The sequence below is a fragment of the Xyrauchen texanus genome, chromosome 30 (genome assembly GCF_025860055.1).
Source record: "Xyrauchen texanus isolate HMW12.3.18 chromosome 30, RBS_HiC_50CHRs, whole genome shotgun sequence".
NCBI classification, from domain to species: domain Eukaryota; kingdom Metazoa; phylum Chordata; class Actinopteri; order Cypriniformes; family Catostomidae; genus Xyrauchen; species Xyrauchen texanus.
Window position 1 is genome coordinate 33,253,151 of NC_068305.1, and position 17,329 is coordinate 33,270,479.

General features: G+C 38.9%; 1 protein-coding gene across 3 annotated transcripts in view; it reads right to left on the reverse strand.

Annotated features, from left to right (window-relative positions):
- Positions 1 to 15,399, reverse strand: part of LOC127624248 (dnaJ homolog subfamily C member 5-like) — a 35,341-nt gene extending 19,942 nt beyond the window's left edge. For all 3 annotated transcript variants that reach the window (XM_052098983.1, XM_052098986.1, XM_052098984.1), the window contains exon 1: positions 15,266 to 15,399. The gene's annotated coding sequence lies outside the window, so the exon portion shown is untranslated. The remainder of the gene's footprint in view (positions 1 to 15,265) is intronic.
- Positions 15,400 to 17,329: the final 1,930 nt, after the last annotated feature.

A 17,329-nucleotide genomic window follows, 5' to 3' on the forward strand; every position in this document is an offset into this window, starting at 1 on the left:
ATTTCACTGCACTGTATGTTATCTCTCACATAGATCATAACCCCTCCCCTTTGGCATCAGCTCTATCTCTCCTGTAGGAGACGTACCCCGGAACTAAAAGCGCAGCAGTAGGGGAATTTTTGTGCAGCCAAGTTTCGGATAGGCAAAAATAATCCAGATTTGATTCAGTCATCATGTGGATAATTTGATCGCTTTTTGATTTTAAACTTCGGATATTTAGATGTCCGCCAAAGAGACCTTTTGGTTTGACTTTTTGATCCCAGATTATGCGTGCATTGTTTACAGTGTGAACAACCTTCCACTTCCGATTCATGCGTATTGCTTTATTTACTGCAAAGAGTTTGTGGATGTTAGCGGTGCTCACCACGCCGGCTCCGCGAAGACCACCACCGCCGGGCCTCCCCGCTACACCGCCCACAGGCGCGGGAGCCGCTTCCGTTGCCGTAGGATGTCCACTCGGTGAACCAGGGCGAAACCCTGAACCGTCCAGACCCAGGCGCCGCACAGAAGCGCCACCAAGCCCAGAGCCGTAAACGGCAGATGCACTCCCCACGGACGCGAACCGCTGCCCCCCCGGCGAATCACGCCGAAGATCCAGTCCACCATCCGCGCAGGAGCCAAACCCACCGGTCCATCCCAGCTCGACGCAGGGATTCACCTGAGCCAACGCCGGATCCCTGCAGACACCGCCCTGGCGCACCGCCGCCAAAGATGCACCGGAGCCACAGGTAAGCGCATCGGGAACCTTTCACACGAGACTGCATGTCTCAGTACAAACAGCATACCATACATCCACATAGACAGCTTTTCTGTCATCTGTTCTTAATAATATAACAAAGTGTGTTTCTTCATGCACATGTCTATGTTGGTGAATTATTTGTAATATTAATTTATAATAATATAATACATTAAAGGGTAAACGAGCCAAATATCATCTTGACACTGGCAAAGGCATCAGCTATTGGCGATTACTCTGACCATTGTTTGACCACCTGTTGGCACAACCCTAATGTGCATTTCGCTCTATAAATTAACAAAATGTTCAGTTGCCTTGCTGGTTTTTCAGACACATTCAGAATCATTACCGCTTTTGCTGTTGTTGCTGCTGCTTGCTATGCGCTTGTAAAATTGATATTTTATAGGCTCATTATTACGGTTCAGTATTTCTCTGTAATGTACAAAAGTGTTAGAAATTTTACATATAACATTCTTTAACAGCACTGGAACTCAAACCATTTTCTGATGCCCCCAAAATATATATTTAAGTAATTAAATTAATATGGCTTAAATTAACCACTACTAGTCGACTAGGAATATCGTTGGTCAGGGGCAGCACTAGTACAGATTTTGCTGTTTCGGTAGGAAATTGGTACTTTTATTCACCAAAATGGCATTCAGCTGATCACAAAGTATAGTTAGGACATTACTGATGTAAATAAAAAAATAAGGCTAATTTGGTACAAGAAAATCACTTGCCATTACATCAAACACAGTTGAAAGCTATTTGGTTTGTTAAATGGAGCTTAAAATTATCTTTGTTTTTTAGTTGCCACAGTATACAATAGACTGGCATGTCTTAAGGTCAATATTAGGTCAAAAATGAAAAAAAAAAAAAAAAGAAACAGCTTTCTCTAGAAACTAGCCAATCATTGTTTTGAGGAATGAAGTCTAAACAATGTTTGAAATCCCCCCCCCCAAAAAAAACAATATTTCATACAAAGGTGTACACTGCAGTCTTCAGAGTCAAAGGACAACTTGCTCTAACAAGGACAGAAAGAAATGTGGAAGGCCACATTTACAAACTAAACAAGAGGATAAGAACATCAGAGACTCTAGTTTGAGAAATAGACCCCTCACATGTCCTCAGCTGACAGTTTCATTGAATTCTACCCGCTCAACAACAGTTTCATGTATAACAGTAAAGAGAAGACTCAGTGGTGCAGGTCCTATGGGAAGAAATGCAAAGAAAAATCCACCTTTGAATCAGAAAACAAAAAGAAAAGGTTAGAGTGGGCAAAGAAACAGACATTAGACAACAGATAATTAGAAAAGAGTGATATGGATCTTAACCCCATTGAGCTTTTGTGGGATCAGCTAGACTGTAAGGTGCATGAGAAGTGACTAACAAGACAGCCACATCTATGGCAAGTGCAACAGGATGTCACCTGAGTATCTGGACAAACTGACAGCTGGTGCACATGGAGGATTTTTTGATGAAAACTCTTTGAAGTAGTTTAAGACATTCTGAGCATAATTTTTCATGTTATTAATGTCCTGACTATTGTGATCAGTTGAATGACACTTTGGTGAAAAAAGTACCAATTTATTTCCATAAGAGCAAAATCTGTACATTATTCCAAACTTTTGGCCGCTAATGTAACTGTACGTGTAATAACATGTGTGCTGCGTTGGGTCTTGTTGTTCCAGTGTATCGTCTAGAGCCCGGCCAATATAGGATTTTTAGAGGGGGGAAATTCACAGATTACTGATATGGTGGCCAGAACCAGTTCCATTCTTTTAAAAAAAATAGAAATCAGAAAATGGTTTGAGTTCCAGGGCTGAGAAAGAATGTTATAAGTAACATTACTAACACTTCTACATTACAGAGAATTACTAAACTGTAATAATGAACCTTTAAAAAATACATTTTACAAGCGCACACAAAGCGAGCCTCAGCGACACTTAAGCTGTAATGATTCTGAATGTGTTGGAAAAACCAGCAAGGAGACTGTCTGAACATCTTGTTAATTTATAGAGAGAAATGCACATGAAGTTAAACATGCAATAAACGAGGTACTAATATAGCTTCCTCACTCCCCACAAACACTTGGATAAGCCTTATGGGGCTTTTCCACAGCACGGTACAACTAGACTTAACTCTGCTCGCTTTTTGTTTTTTTTTAAATGTGGATAGTACCTGGTACCTTTTTTAGTACCACCTCGGTCAAGGTTCCAAGCGAGCAGAGCCGATACTAAATGTGACATCAAAACCCTGCAGATCACTGATTGGTCAGAGAGAATCGTCACTGGATTTTCAACACGGGACATCAACCCGCTAGTTTTAAATTTAGCTACAGCGATAGCAGTATCATTTGTTCACGTGACTTTCGAATTGTAAAAAGAAATTGGTGCGCAAAACCACGCTGTGGTCAATAAATGAGGTGCAGACGTTCCTTTCGTTAGCGACGAATGAAACTAAACTGTCTTTCAGGAAGTGTCTCAGTTGTTGGCTGCACAGCTGAGACACTGCTACCACCGGACCTATCAACAGTGTAGGGAAAAGTAAAAAAATTATAATTTTCAGTGACTACAGAACCATCAAGGAAAAGTGGAAGTGGTTCAACCAAATGGACGCTGTATAGCAACGTAGTGAGAAATGGGAGGGAGAGTGGCCTGGACTGGAGGATGGTACACTGAAAAAAATGATTTTTTGGCCCTGTAATTATTATTTCAATTATCTATATAAATTCTACAAAAAAATACCAATTCAGTGCTATTACTTTAAAATAGCAGTTTTTCATGTAGTGCATTACTTGGTGATTGTTTGTAATTATGTGTCCTCAGATTTGTATGTAAATTGAATCATTCGGTCCAAGTAATATTCATTAAACCAATTCATTGGCTTAATTAGTTGATATTTCAAGTAAAATGTAATGGAGTGACATCAGTGAATATGGCAACCTTCTCTGCATTCGGAGCATGACGTCAAAGCCCCTCCCCACATTTGAGCGGTCTTTCTCAGACATGGTCCACTTTTCGACGGTTGGCAGACTTGTTGACGGAGACGGGATGAAGTGAATATGGAACCATGAAGGTAAGTTTTAAGCGAAACAAACTTTGTACGTTCCTGTTGGCTCACCTACTTAAGTCAGTTTCTCCGCACTGAAAGCAGCGGCGCTTGCTGCGCTAGCAAATAGTGTATTTTCCTGCTAGCTAGCTAGCTAACTAACTTTTCTGGCAGGAGGTATGTCCAGAATTTCCCACAGCACTTTACAGCTTAGACGGCCGCCTAAATAACACACGCCTGCTGCCTTAACTAACGTCTTAAAAAATATATATGTCAAAATGGGCTGTCAAAATTAGCACGTTAATAACGCATTAACTCAAATTCATTTTAACGGCACTAATGAGTTGAAAAGCATATAGATAACCTTTTTTTTTTTTTTTACAGAACATAGGACCTTCTGACTGCTAATTTGGACTCCACGACTGACATAAGGTAAGATAAAATTAGTAATGATTAGGTTTAACTTTTCACATAATTTCTTTATGTGTGGCAGTTTGGTTTAATTTTGAGATGGTTAATTTGTCTGTGCCAGGTGCCACAACATGAGATGGATGTGTAAGATATGTAGCTTTGAGTCAGAGAAGAGGTTGGGATTGTTAAAACACTACAGACTAAAGCATGGAAATGCTGGTCGCAGCCAGTCAGTCCCTTGTCTTCACACTGATTGCCCTTGCTCGTTTAAAACATTTAATGCCCTAAAGACCCATTTGTCTCGACACCATGTGGAGATGGTCACACTAAAGTGGACCTCTTTCATTTACTTGTCTACTTTGCTGCTCTGGTTTTTTGATTCAGAGAAGCAGTATTTTGAGCATCTTAACAACCACTTAAGGAAGTTTGAAGCAGTTGCATGTGTCTTCAAAAACTGCAACTTCAGTACAAATATTTATTCCACCTTTGCTACACATAGACACAGAAAACACCAGTCACACACGCTTGAGGATTTTAAAACTGAAGTATTAAAAAGCCAACCTAATGAACCCATGTTTGCTGAGGATGAGACCTGTGTGGAAGAGAGCTTAGAGCTTTGGGATGGGGAACCACAGGAGTTGTCTCAAGATATAAAAGAGAAATTTGGCCATCTATTTTTAAAGTTGGAAAGCATGTTCAATGTCCCAAACAAATGCATTGATGAAATAGTAGATGAGCTTCAGTTTATATCCACCTCTGCAAATGGTCCACTTTTAAGAGATGTGGTGGTGTCCACCTTGAAAAGCCACAATTGTGATCTGGATCCAGCCATTATCTCAGATTTAGTGAAACTTATTTGTGAGACACACCCTATAAGTAATGCCTTGGGGACAGGTGGCCCTTTCACAACTTCATACAAGAGAAGAGAATTTATGAAGAAGCATTTTTCAGTTGTTGAACCAGAAGAACACATACTTGATAAAAAAAAGGGCAAAACCTTCCAGTATGTCCCAATATTGCCCTCCTTGGTGCAGATCCTAAGTAAGTCTTTTCAAGAAAACACATTTGAAGGTGAAAACAAATCTGAAAATGACTTTAAGTACCAGACATTTCGTGATGGATCTCACTATCAAAAAAACAAATTTTTCTCTGTAGAGGAGAACAGATGAGTCTCATCCTGTACGTTGATGACTTTGAGGTATGTAATCCTCTTGGGACATCTCGAAAAAAGCACAAAGTCACAGCTGTCTATTGGGTGTTGGGAAACATTCCAGTGCAGTTACGTTCCACATTGACATCAATCTACCTTGCAATTCTGTGTAAGGCTGAAGACACCAAGCAGTTTGGATTCCAGCGAGTTTTAGAGCCACTGTTAACAGATATCCAAAGCTTGGAGAAAGATGGTCTTTTTGTTCCAGCGTTAGGGAAAGCCATTAAAGGGACTGTGGTCAGTGTGGTGGCAGATAATTTGGGGGCGCACTGTGTGGCAGGATATGTCGAAAGCTTTGCAGGGTCATACGTCTGCCGGTTTTGTGTTGGGGAGCGATCCAAGTTTCAGTCCAATGAAGTGAGATCTGGGTCTTTTCATCAAAGAACCAAAGATCAACATACACAGCATGTACAGACAGCTGTGTCTAGTCCAGATCACCCACATTGTTATGGTGTAAAAAAAACAGTGTGCATTGACAGAAAAACTTGAGCATTTTCACGTTACATCTGGTTACCCTCCAGATGTTTTACATGATCTGCTGGAGGGCATTGTTCCAGTGGAACTGGCTTTGGCATTTGATAACTTGATCAAGAAAAAATATTTTTCTCTCATGGAACTGAATGATGCCATTTGCAATTTCCCATACAAGTGGAGTGATAAAACAAATCGCCCTCATCTCATTCCTGCTAACATTTCGACTCGAAAATCAGTAGGGGGCAACGCACATGAAAATTGGTGCTTGTTACGTCTTTTGCCTCTGATTATAGGTTTAAAAGTACCCGAACAAGAGCCTGTATGGCAGATGCTGATGACACTGAAAGACATTGTGGACCTTGCCATGTCTCCAGCCCATACCGAAGAAAGCATTTGCTATCTTGACAGCATCATTTCAGAACACCGAAGCAGATTCCTTGATGTTTTCCCCCAACACAAGCTCATTCCCAAGCACCATTTCGTTGAGCACTATCCTCAGCTCATTCGAGAATTTGGCCCCCTAGCTGCCCTCTGGACAATGAGATTCGAGGCCAAACACAGCTTTTTCAAGAAGGTGGTCAGACACACTGGTTGTTTCAGGAATATTTTGCTGTCCATTGCAAATAAGCACCAGCTCATGGTTGCATACCATCAATCACATTCTGTCAAACCATCACTTGCAGTCACAAAAACAACAGAGGTCTCTTTAGATGTGCTTAAGGATGATCTAAAAGACCTGTGAAATGCAGATTCCCTGCTGTTAGGGCTGTGCATGTTGCCAATAATGTGTGCAGTTTAGGCACTAACTATGCAGTGGGAATGTTGTTGTGTTGTGGTTCCACTGCAGGACTGCCTGACATTTCTGAAGTGTTACAGATAATGGTGATTTGTAACAAACTGACTTTTTTCGTGAGACAACAAAATACATGGTACAATGAACACCTGAGGAGTTATGAGCTGGAGAACACAGGGAGTGTGCAGTTACTTGAGCAAAGAGAGCTTAAAGATTTTTATCCTTTGGCTTCATACACCCTTGCAGGAAGCAGCCTGACAACTTTGAAGCACCACATTTGCCTATCCTTTTAAGTGTGAGGAGAGAAGCTTGTGAATAAATGTCTGTGTATTTCTCTTCTCTGTTGTTGCAGCTTCTTCCTGTTGATATGGCACCCTCAGCTGAAACTGCGGATAATTTTTGGGGAGGATGATGTCCATAAACTACTTTTACCTGCAGGCATCCCAAGCACACTTCAGGACCTCAATGATGTTCTTCGAGAGACATTTGATATTACAGGACCATTCACTGTTATGTACCAGGACATGGATTTCGACGGTCAGTTTTTCACTTTGACCTCGATTGAGGAAGTACAAGATAAAGCTAACCTCAAAGTAGTAAACACTGAACCAGTGATCTTGAGTCTCACTACTGTGGACATGTCAGAAGTCGAATCTCCAGTTCCACTATCTACAGAAGCAAGCTCCTCCGCATCTGGATGTGACACAATCCTGTTGTCCTCCCCAGATGAGAGTGGACCATCCTACAGGTCTAAGCCATGGCCATTTAAGTTTGAAATACCAGACTTTTCTTATGATATAGACCTTGCACTGGAAGCAGGAAGGCAAGCTTATGAAAATGATGGCACACTTTTGAACAACCCAAGCGTAACTAGTAGCAATCTTGAGAAGCTTGCAGAGACTATATTTGGCTTCACAGCATATCCAACTGGCGTCCAGATTTTAGCTGTTGCTGAAGCCTTGGTAGAAAAATACCCATGCCTCAAAGAGCCAGGGTCTTTTAATGGCCTATATGGTTGGCAACAGAGGATAAAGTATAAAATGGGCAACTACAGGCCAAAGTTAAGAGTCGCCAACAAGCCATTCCAGAGCTTGAGGTGAACACACTGAAGAGACGATGCTCCAGTGAAGAGGGTTCACTTAAAGGCTTTAAAAGGGCAAAAAAAGCTGAAGTCAACTATCTGCCACCACTGCCATTTGGTGAGACTGAGGAAACCTTAGAGAAGGAGAGACTAGATTTGCTGAAGGAAATAAAGAAGAACAACAATGAGAGGGCAATTAATGAGAAAATGGAGAAGTCTTTCGCTATGAGAAGAACAGAGGTTGTCAAGGATTGCCCCGCAATCCAAGACCTCTTGGAGAGATGGCCTTCTCTGTTCTGTGAAAATCAGGTAAATCCAGTTCTTGTTCATGCAGCAACTAAGTGTATGTGAGTTCTCATGAGTCATCTTTGACATGATTTTGTGTTTTTATCTCTCATTTCAGATCAAAGAGGAGTTTAAGCGAATAACCACAATTCATCTGGAGGGAACGTTTTTGTCCAGATTGGACGGGTACACCACCAAACTCCTGGAGATATTTCGGAGGAAGGGCGGGACTGCAGGGACCAAAATAAAACCAATGTTGGACTCACTGAATGAGGTAAAATTTCAAATTATTTTAATTACATAATCTAATGATGAGGTCATACACATTGAGAATATATCACTCTTATTTAAAGGACAAGTTTGGTATTTTACACTTAAAGCCCTGTTTTCAGATTGTTTATGATGAAATAGAACGACTTTGATTAAAATTTGGACACATGCTGCTGGCCCGAGCTTTTTTGGTTTCTGTGGTAGCACACCCCAACCTCCACAATGGCTGCATAGGTGCACTTGAACAATCCTTCCTAAAACGCATTAAACTTTCGTTTACAAAGACATGAAAATCACCGAGTGGTCAGGGGTGTTCACTGATATGTTCACACAAAAATCGCTGCAAAAGATGCTTTCCAACAGGTGTTTTACCATTCGTTGTAAAACTGTGGACCTATTTTTCCAAACGCCTCACACCCGTACATTCTTCCGCTGAGAGCTTGAAGAATAGAATAGCGGCGGACTAATACCGTACATCACAGCACATCTAATACAAGTCAATGGAGTTGGACAAAAACTACGATAAAACCTGTTGGAAAGCATCTTTTGCAGCGATTTTTGTGTGAACATATCAGTGAACACCCCTGACCACTCGGTGAGTTTCACGTCTTTGAAAAAGACAGTTTAATGCGTTTTAGGAAGGATTGTTCCAGTGCACCTATGCAGCCATTGTGGAGGTGGGGGTGTGCTACCACAGAAACCGAAAAAGCTCGGGCCAGCAGCATGTGTCCAAATTTCAATCAAAATCGTTCTATTTCATCATAAACAATCTGAAAACAGGACTTTAAGTGTAAAATACCGAACTTGTCCTTTAATCTTATCAGTGTCTGTGTTGGCTGAAACTGTTCTCCTGATCCTGTCACTGAGGCCACAATTAACAATTTATGCACATGATTTTCTCCACAAGTGTATACAAACCTGTCATCTCTCCCTTAATATGTGCTCAAAAGCAGAGAGATTTACAGAATTTTCAAAGTGACCCTCTGAGTGCACGAGATCCCTTCCTACTGCCCATAGACTCCAATACAATAATTTCCAAAAATATTACTCTTGTGTGTGGGAATTCCTGTCCTTGCCTGGTTCATTTTGTGATAGGAGGTACTGTTATGTTGCGAAAAATTCATTTGCATATCCAGTGATGAGGCAAAAAACTTCCCTCACTGGGCAGAGACAGTTTCTGGACCCACAGATTATGACATGCACTAGACATTGACTTGTCTCAACACACATCGTTGAGAAATTCATGTTAAGTTGCACACTTCACAACGTTAGAATGCAGTTGCAGGCTTACATTCTCCATGGGTAACTTTCTGTTTACATCTGCATGTGCTGTTATGTTATGTATTTTCTGCAATAAATTTTCTTTTTGTGTTTAATAGCATCATGTCGATGGCAGAAGGGACATTATCATCCGTTGCTTAGTTGAGTATCTTGGAGAGAGTGGAGAGGAGCTGATCAAAGACTATCCGGTATCTGATGATCATCATGACTATATTAAAATGATTGTCTATGATTTGCTCTACACTTGTGATGTTTTTTAAAAAAGACTCAAGATGCATATTTTTAATCAGGCTTTTAACTGATTTCTTAAATCTTTATGCTCTTACCCTTTATTTTTTAAATCATAATTAATCTTTATCCTATCTGCCTTAAACTTTAACTTGCCTTTTGTCTGTTTTTTTCTGACTATTTAACGATCACTTATTAACTTTATTTTATGAGCAAAAGAGTATTTAATTTGATTATACCTTTATAACCTATTTTACTGATTTAATCCCGCAGTTTTCAGCTCCAGTGTTTCCCCCATGGGGACCTTCCACACTGGGAGTAGTTCTGGTCTACCAACACGGGTGCCGTCCCATGGACAGCTCCAGCCTGGGTGGCTGGAGGGCTCTGCACCTCTGTGTGGAACCTCTTGTCTGCCCGGGCCAGGGTGGTCACTGTGTCGGCACTCCCTGTGGTCGTGGGCGTTGACCCCTCTCAGTCTGGATGGCCCCCAAAAGTGACTTTCTTTGTCTCAGGGTCAGCCTCTGTGAAGCACGTTCTTTACGTATGAAAAGTGCTATATGAATATTGTTTGATTTGAGTATACTAAATCGAGTATACCTCTTTGTTTTTATTTTCAAATGTTTTTCTCTTAACCTTTTCTTTTACTTGGAATCTATTCTTAGTTATTTCTAATTGTGGTTTGTTTGTTTTCACAGGACGTCAGCCAAGAAGCATTGAAAGAGGACTGCAGTAATCACATGATGAAGATCATCGTCATCCATCCCAATGTGGCACAGGAAAACCAAGTTCCTGTGAACGTGTCAGTCATCATAGAGGGGACACAAGTTCTGGAGGACTGCCGAAGTGTGACAAACGCTTGCCTCCTGCTCATGGGTGTCATCTATGTCGTCAACTTAAGTTACCCACTGAAACTGAAATATACGTTTGAAGTATTTCAGAAGCTGTTTCTTCAGCTTGACATCCTTAAAATGTCACCAAAGGTCCAGTCTCTCCACAAGAAATTTTTAGCTTGAGTGTGCCAATGTTATTTGTGCTTTTGTCCAGCACAAACAATCTCTTTAGATTTTGTCAGTGATTTCAAGTGTTCGTCAGTTTTATATAAGCTCTGTTTGTTCTGATCACCTGAGAATGTCAGCAAATGTCCAGTCTCTCCACAAGAAACTTGCCAGTGTTATTTGTGCCTTTGTCCAGCACAATTTGTTTGCATTTTGTGTCTGTTTTCAGACAGTGATTTCAAGTGTTGTTCAGTTTTATACAAGTTCTTTCTGTCCTGAACGTTCTGAGAATGTCTGCAAAGGTAGTGATTGCAACTGTTAATGGACAGAGTTGATGCATGTATTCTTTACTGTTCTGAAAGTTTATTAGAAGAAAGGGGACAGTGCACGCTGAGTTTTTGAATAGCATGTTTTTTTCCCCATGCTAAGGCCAGCTATCTGATTGGATGAAACTTGTTTGTAATTGAGCCCAATTGATGGAATTACAGCATTGGAAGGGAAAGGTCAACTCTTAACACTGTAGTCATTTGTATGCTGGAACATCAGTCCTAAAGTCAGTTGGTGCTTTGTTATTCCACATTTAATTTTTCAATTTCTATACTGCTTTACTTTTGAGCTTTATAACGGTCTCTGAACTCCCTTGATGTATGGACTCTATGTATATGTATATATGCACTGAAATTTGCGAGCAAGAAGTTCTATGGCCAAGTTTTTGTGGTTATAATGTTAAGTAGATATTTTAAATATCTATGCCATTTCGACTGTGAAATAAAAGTGTCCATTAAGCTGCAAATATTTGTTTTTGAAATTATTTAATAGAATAATAAAAAATATTTACTTAATTCGATTAATATTAACTAGTACATTCATAATAAATAATACTTAATAATTACATAGAATATAACAAAAAAAAAGATGATTAAGAAACACAAAGAACTATCAGCAATGTTCACTTGGGTTTTGTAATTGGATGCAATGGTAATCTGAGTGAAAGTTACAATCTATAGATGAGTATTGCCAGTGCGATTTACTTGTGTATTTTACATAAAAAAATAAGTGGTTCTAGTAAGTAAATATTACTTAGAAATAGCCCGAGTAAAGATTACAAGCACTTTCTGTGTGGAAAAAGTTGCCTAGCTTTTTATAAGTAAATGTCACTCCAAATTTTTTTCAGTGTATGTTAACTAGTCTGCTTGAAAGCTTCACTTTATTTAGTTGTCCAGCTACTGGAAAGCTTGCTTCTAAAACAACCAGGCCAATTTAAGTGTTACACTTGTATAAAATCACCATGCAACAACTGCTTTATCCAGCACAATGAGCCAGTAGCTAACAGCTAGCGGTCGTGTTATCGTTTAGTGTCGCATTTAAGATGATGTCACGGCAGTAGAGGTGGCACAACTATGACGATCAGCCTATAATCCCACCCACATTGAGGCAGTACTAAACAGCAATGGAAAAGCAAGCTCAGAAAAGTAAATCTGTAACGTGCAGTGAAAAAGTACCAATATAGTGCATATTTATCTAGGCTATCTAATGTTAGAGTGAGCAGCCATGCTAAGTGGCTAAAGTACTTACATGTTTCAAAAGATAAGCCATGTTTGAGGTCGATGAATGATCGGCAAAAGTTTGCATGCAGAGTTGGCATGTCACCTTCTTGGGGTCTTCCTTTACCCTCACGAAATTATCTTACACTTTGGATTTCCTGCCCGACATAATAAATAACTGCATGGACTAGCCGTGTAAATGATCATGTTTGTCTATCACTGACTGCATGACTTTTTTTTCAGTGACCAACCAAAATTTGACTCGACCAAGACTCTTCTCATCAACAAACGTTTGGTCGACTATAAGGAGGCAGCCCTAGAATAAATGAAATATGTCATCACATTTCATGTTGGTTCAGATTTCTTTATTTTAAACAGAGTAAGGATCTATAATTGGATTGTTTTTATGTCTCTAAAAAGTCTGCAAATACACCTTTTACAAGAACTGTATTAAACTGATTTCTGATTTTTGGTTTTATCTGCTCTGTACAAATCTGAAATCATCTCATTATTTGGTAACAGAGAGCAGAGGGTAGTAAATGCAATAAGAATTGAATTTCTAAATAATTATTTAATAAAAAAATAAAAAGTACTAAAAGAATTACTGAAATCGTTACTGGAACCGGAATAATTAAGAAGAATTGGAATAGTAAAATTCCTTACGATTCCCAACCCTACTGAATTTCGAATTAAGTGAAGTCACATCATGCATGATCACCATCGATCACATCATGATCGATCATTGCTGCAATGTCTGAGTACCCGTGCCCATCCCTAATGCAGTCACTGCAATCACTACATTTTTTTTTTCGTTCTCGCCCTCATGATGCTACAAAGTCATATGACTTTCTTATGTGGAACACAAAAGGATTGTTGCAGAATGTTGGGGAATGATAGCTTCAGTCACTTGCACTTTCATTGCAAAGTTTTTCCATACAATAAAATTGAATGTTGAAACTAACATTCAGATTACTCCTTTTGTGTTCCATGGTAGAGAGAAAAAAAAAAGATGCTGAGTAAATGATGACAGAATTCTATTTGAGTGAACTAACCCTTTCAGGACACAACACATCCGAAAGCAAAACATTCAACCATATCAGTGTGCAGCTGTGCAAGCTTCAGATGAGGCTCTGTTCATCAAGCAGTAAGCTTATCCCAGGCTTACCTTCACACTTTTTGTAATTAAGATGAATCTAGTATCAAATGAGAACACCCACACATCAGATGGGTCAGTTTTTCCAGATGATGACAACTGGATGAAAATGCCCCTAACCAGTCTGATGTGACGAAGTAGATGCAATTTTGTAAGACATTTCCATTCAAAGCACAGGCAGGTGCACCAATACTCAGTTGACTGGCCAGTGAGTGAAAGCAGGTTTTGGAAAAAAGAGATTGTGGTCTTTCAATAATGCTCAAAATTGTTGGAAACTTAGAAGCAAAAGTTCACATTGTCATTCACCCCCCAAAAAAGTCTAATCTTTTACACACCCTAATGACATCTCGAACTCAAACGTCCTCATGCTTGCACTCGGTGTATGCATCAAGAGAGAGGAAGTGTGAATGAGCTTCTCTTATGAAGGAGCAGATGGCGACTGTAGATGTCAAGATTTATAGTGACAAAGGAGCTACAGATCGTATTGCTTCAGAAGATGTGGATTAAACCTTGAGTCCTATAGACAACATTAATACTGCCTTTATGTACTTCTTGAAGCTTGAATGTTATGGACACCACTGACTTGCATTGTATGGCACAAAACACATCATTTATCCTTTTTAAAAAAATTGTGTTCTGCAGAACAAAGCAAGTCATAGGAATTTGATATGGCATATGGGAGACTAAACTATGAGTTATCATTTTAGGGTGAACTATTCCTTTCAGGCATATTTGTGAATGAACTCAAAACACACTGTTTAGTAATAAATAATTAGCTACACACTCAATGACCACGCAAACATGTGGTTTGTCCAATAATAAACCAAGCCTTTCTCAAATTAATAATAATGACATGCTGACATGTCATGAAAATAGGTTTAATGAACTATGACACTTCAAAACAAACAATAAAAAAGGAACCATAGAGCCAATCCAACTACTAGAAAAGTTTATTAAATAGAAATATATATACAAATATATTTAAACATTACTGGATTTCACAACAGGTCTACGTCATTAGTTCTGTGCACTGGTCAACAACAGCATGTACATATAGTGATCTATAAAGTATAACAAATCCAAAAATACAGATCAAACACAGGTGGATATTTCCGAGCACTGCATGCAAACACACACCTGGGCTCAGTCTTGTGACGTCACGTGCCCATTGATAACGTCTATTTTTATAATGCAGCTATACGTAATATCATAGTCATCATCATCATCATATTTATACTACTTGCTGGCTGTTGTAACAGGGGTGTGTCCTTGTAACACCATAATCCACTCCTAATCCAGTACAGATTACTCTACCCCTCAGACGATGCCTATTCCTTCACTTTCTATTTGACCCTGACCTGTTTGGTTTAACCAAGACAAAACTATCAGTGTGTAACGCTCAGTTAAACCAGTAAATACTGGAGTTTATTCATCTCTGTCGTGGATTATTGATCAATCTGGACAGATCTGTAGAGAAAGCACGAGACTGTACTGGCTAATTCGCACATTACGAAACCATGTATCAGCAAAACGCCCCTGTAAATAAAACACTCTAACAAACTTGCATCGATAACAGACCTATTGTAAAACTTGGACACAATATCGACTGGTTCATGTGTTCGTTATTAATTGGCAACAACTGCAATCTATAAGGTAAACGGCTGACTCGGCAGCTAGCATTAGCGCGCTAACCCGCAATAGCTGATTTTTGTTTATTGTTCGCATTAAAAAAAACAAATTAACGAAAACTCACCTTGAACTGGTTGGTAATTTGATATAGCTAATTGTGGCTGAATCACAGAGGACCCAGCCGAATAGTTTCTTTAGATATTATCTGTACAGCTCCTCATTGCTATCGCCGTATGTCCTCCCTTGAAAGCATAGAGCGGACGCGGTCGATTCTTGGGAGTCGACTCTTTGAACATGATCTTGAGCAGAGTCGACTCACTTGATTGCGTAGAGCTCGTTCCATCTGATTCCAATATTTCTAGTTAGCTTTCTAGATTCGTATGTTTTTGATGATTGATACAAAGAAACCTTACTAAACACGTAGGCTTGTTGAACATGAGGATGTTCATGTAAACTATACAAATAAAAAATTGGTGTGGAAAAAAAAAATCTGTGTTTATATGTTTTGAAATAAAAGTCGTACACAATTTAGTTTGAATTTAATCAAACGGACGGACTATGGCCACAAGTACTTCACCACCCAAAATGTTTGTTCTCTGTCTAAAATAAGGTGCGGTTTGGTTCAATTTATTAAAATTAGTTAATGCATTAGGTGTCATGGAAAAACAATAAAAAACAATTTTACAGTATTTTTTTTAATCCTTGTTAATAAAAATAATCATTTCATTGTTAGTTTATTGTACATAATAATTACAAATGCTACTTTTGTTTTTAATAATGTATTAGTATATTCAGAAATTTAAGATTAACCATTTACAGCATTATTAATGCTTTTCAATATGTATAGTTATATAGTTCACCCAAAAATGAATATGCAGTTGTGGTTGCTGTAGTTAATCTGCATTAATTAATATTCCGTATTTTCCGTAAGTCAATACAGAATAGAATCAAGGCTGGGTGCAGCATTCTTTGGGGCCAAGTAGGGCAAAGTTATCCTGTACTGTGAGAGAAGCCTGGCCAGAGAATGCACAGTGCGGCCATGTTTCAGATCGCCTACCATGGTAATCTGAGATAAAAAAAATAAAAAAAGAACCAATATTCCATGTTCAATACAAGTCAAGCTCAATCAACAGCATTTGTGGCATAATGTTGATTATCATAAAAGACTCGTCCCTCCTTTTCTTAAAAAAAAAAAAAAAAAAAACCATAAATCGAGTTCACTTAGAATGGAAGTGACCAATTTTTGGAGGTTTGTTTAAAGGCATGCATGTGAAGCTTATAATTTTATAAAAGCACTTACTGTATATTCATTCTTCTGTTACATCTCATGTATTATTTGAGTTGTCAAGTACTTTAAATTGCCATTTTAGGGTTTGTTGATATTACATCGTCATGGAAACCTTACATACTAAACACGTAAGGATGATGAACGTGAGGGGGGATTTCTAATGTAAAATTATACAAATAAAATATTATGTGGTAAAAAACAAATCAGTGTTTATATTTAATCTATTTTTTTTTTAATAAAAGTCCGAAGCACACAATTTAGTTTTAATTTAATAATAAAAAAAAAAATTAACTACTGGAACTTTGAGTACACAAAAAGCTAAACAGTGTTTTTTGTACAAGTGTAGCCTATTTAAAGCGATTTCAGCCGTTCTACTTCCATGTGACTGAGCCGTTGAATTAGCCGCACCTCCTCTTTCCAAAACCCCTCACTCCAAAGATAACAAATGAGCTTTATTGAGACTGACATTGTGCAGAAACTTTTTTTTTTTTTTTAAACAACAGCAGCAAAATAGCACCCTTAACAGACAACTGTTATGAACAACACTGCTTAAAAATGGCAGTAAGCCTCAATAATTTGCTGCAACTACAATACTATGAGAACGCATAAAATGATTGACAGGTCAAAAGTGTCATTGTCCGCGGCTCGTGGAAATATTTTTATTTGCTAATGCTAGTGAGTCTAGTGCTGTCACAGAGACCGGTGAGATATCTTACAACACATTTCATTAATATCTTTCAGGGAGTAGGAAAATTTTTTGCATACCTCCTCATGAAAATAAAATAGCTTACAACACCTTTAACTAGTGTTATGCCAGGCAAATGATTTCCTTTTTGCCCAAAACAGTTATGGGCGACATCATCGACCCAGCACAGTGGCCACAGTGCAGTTGTAAAATTG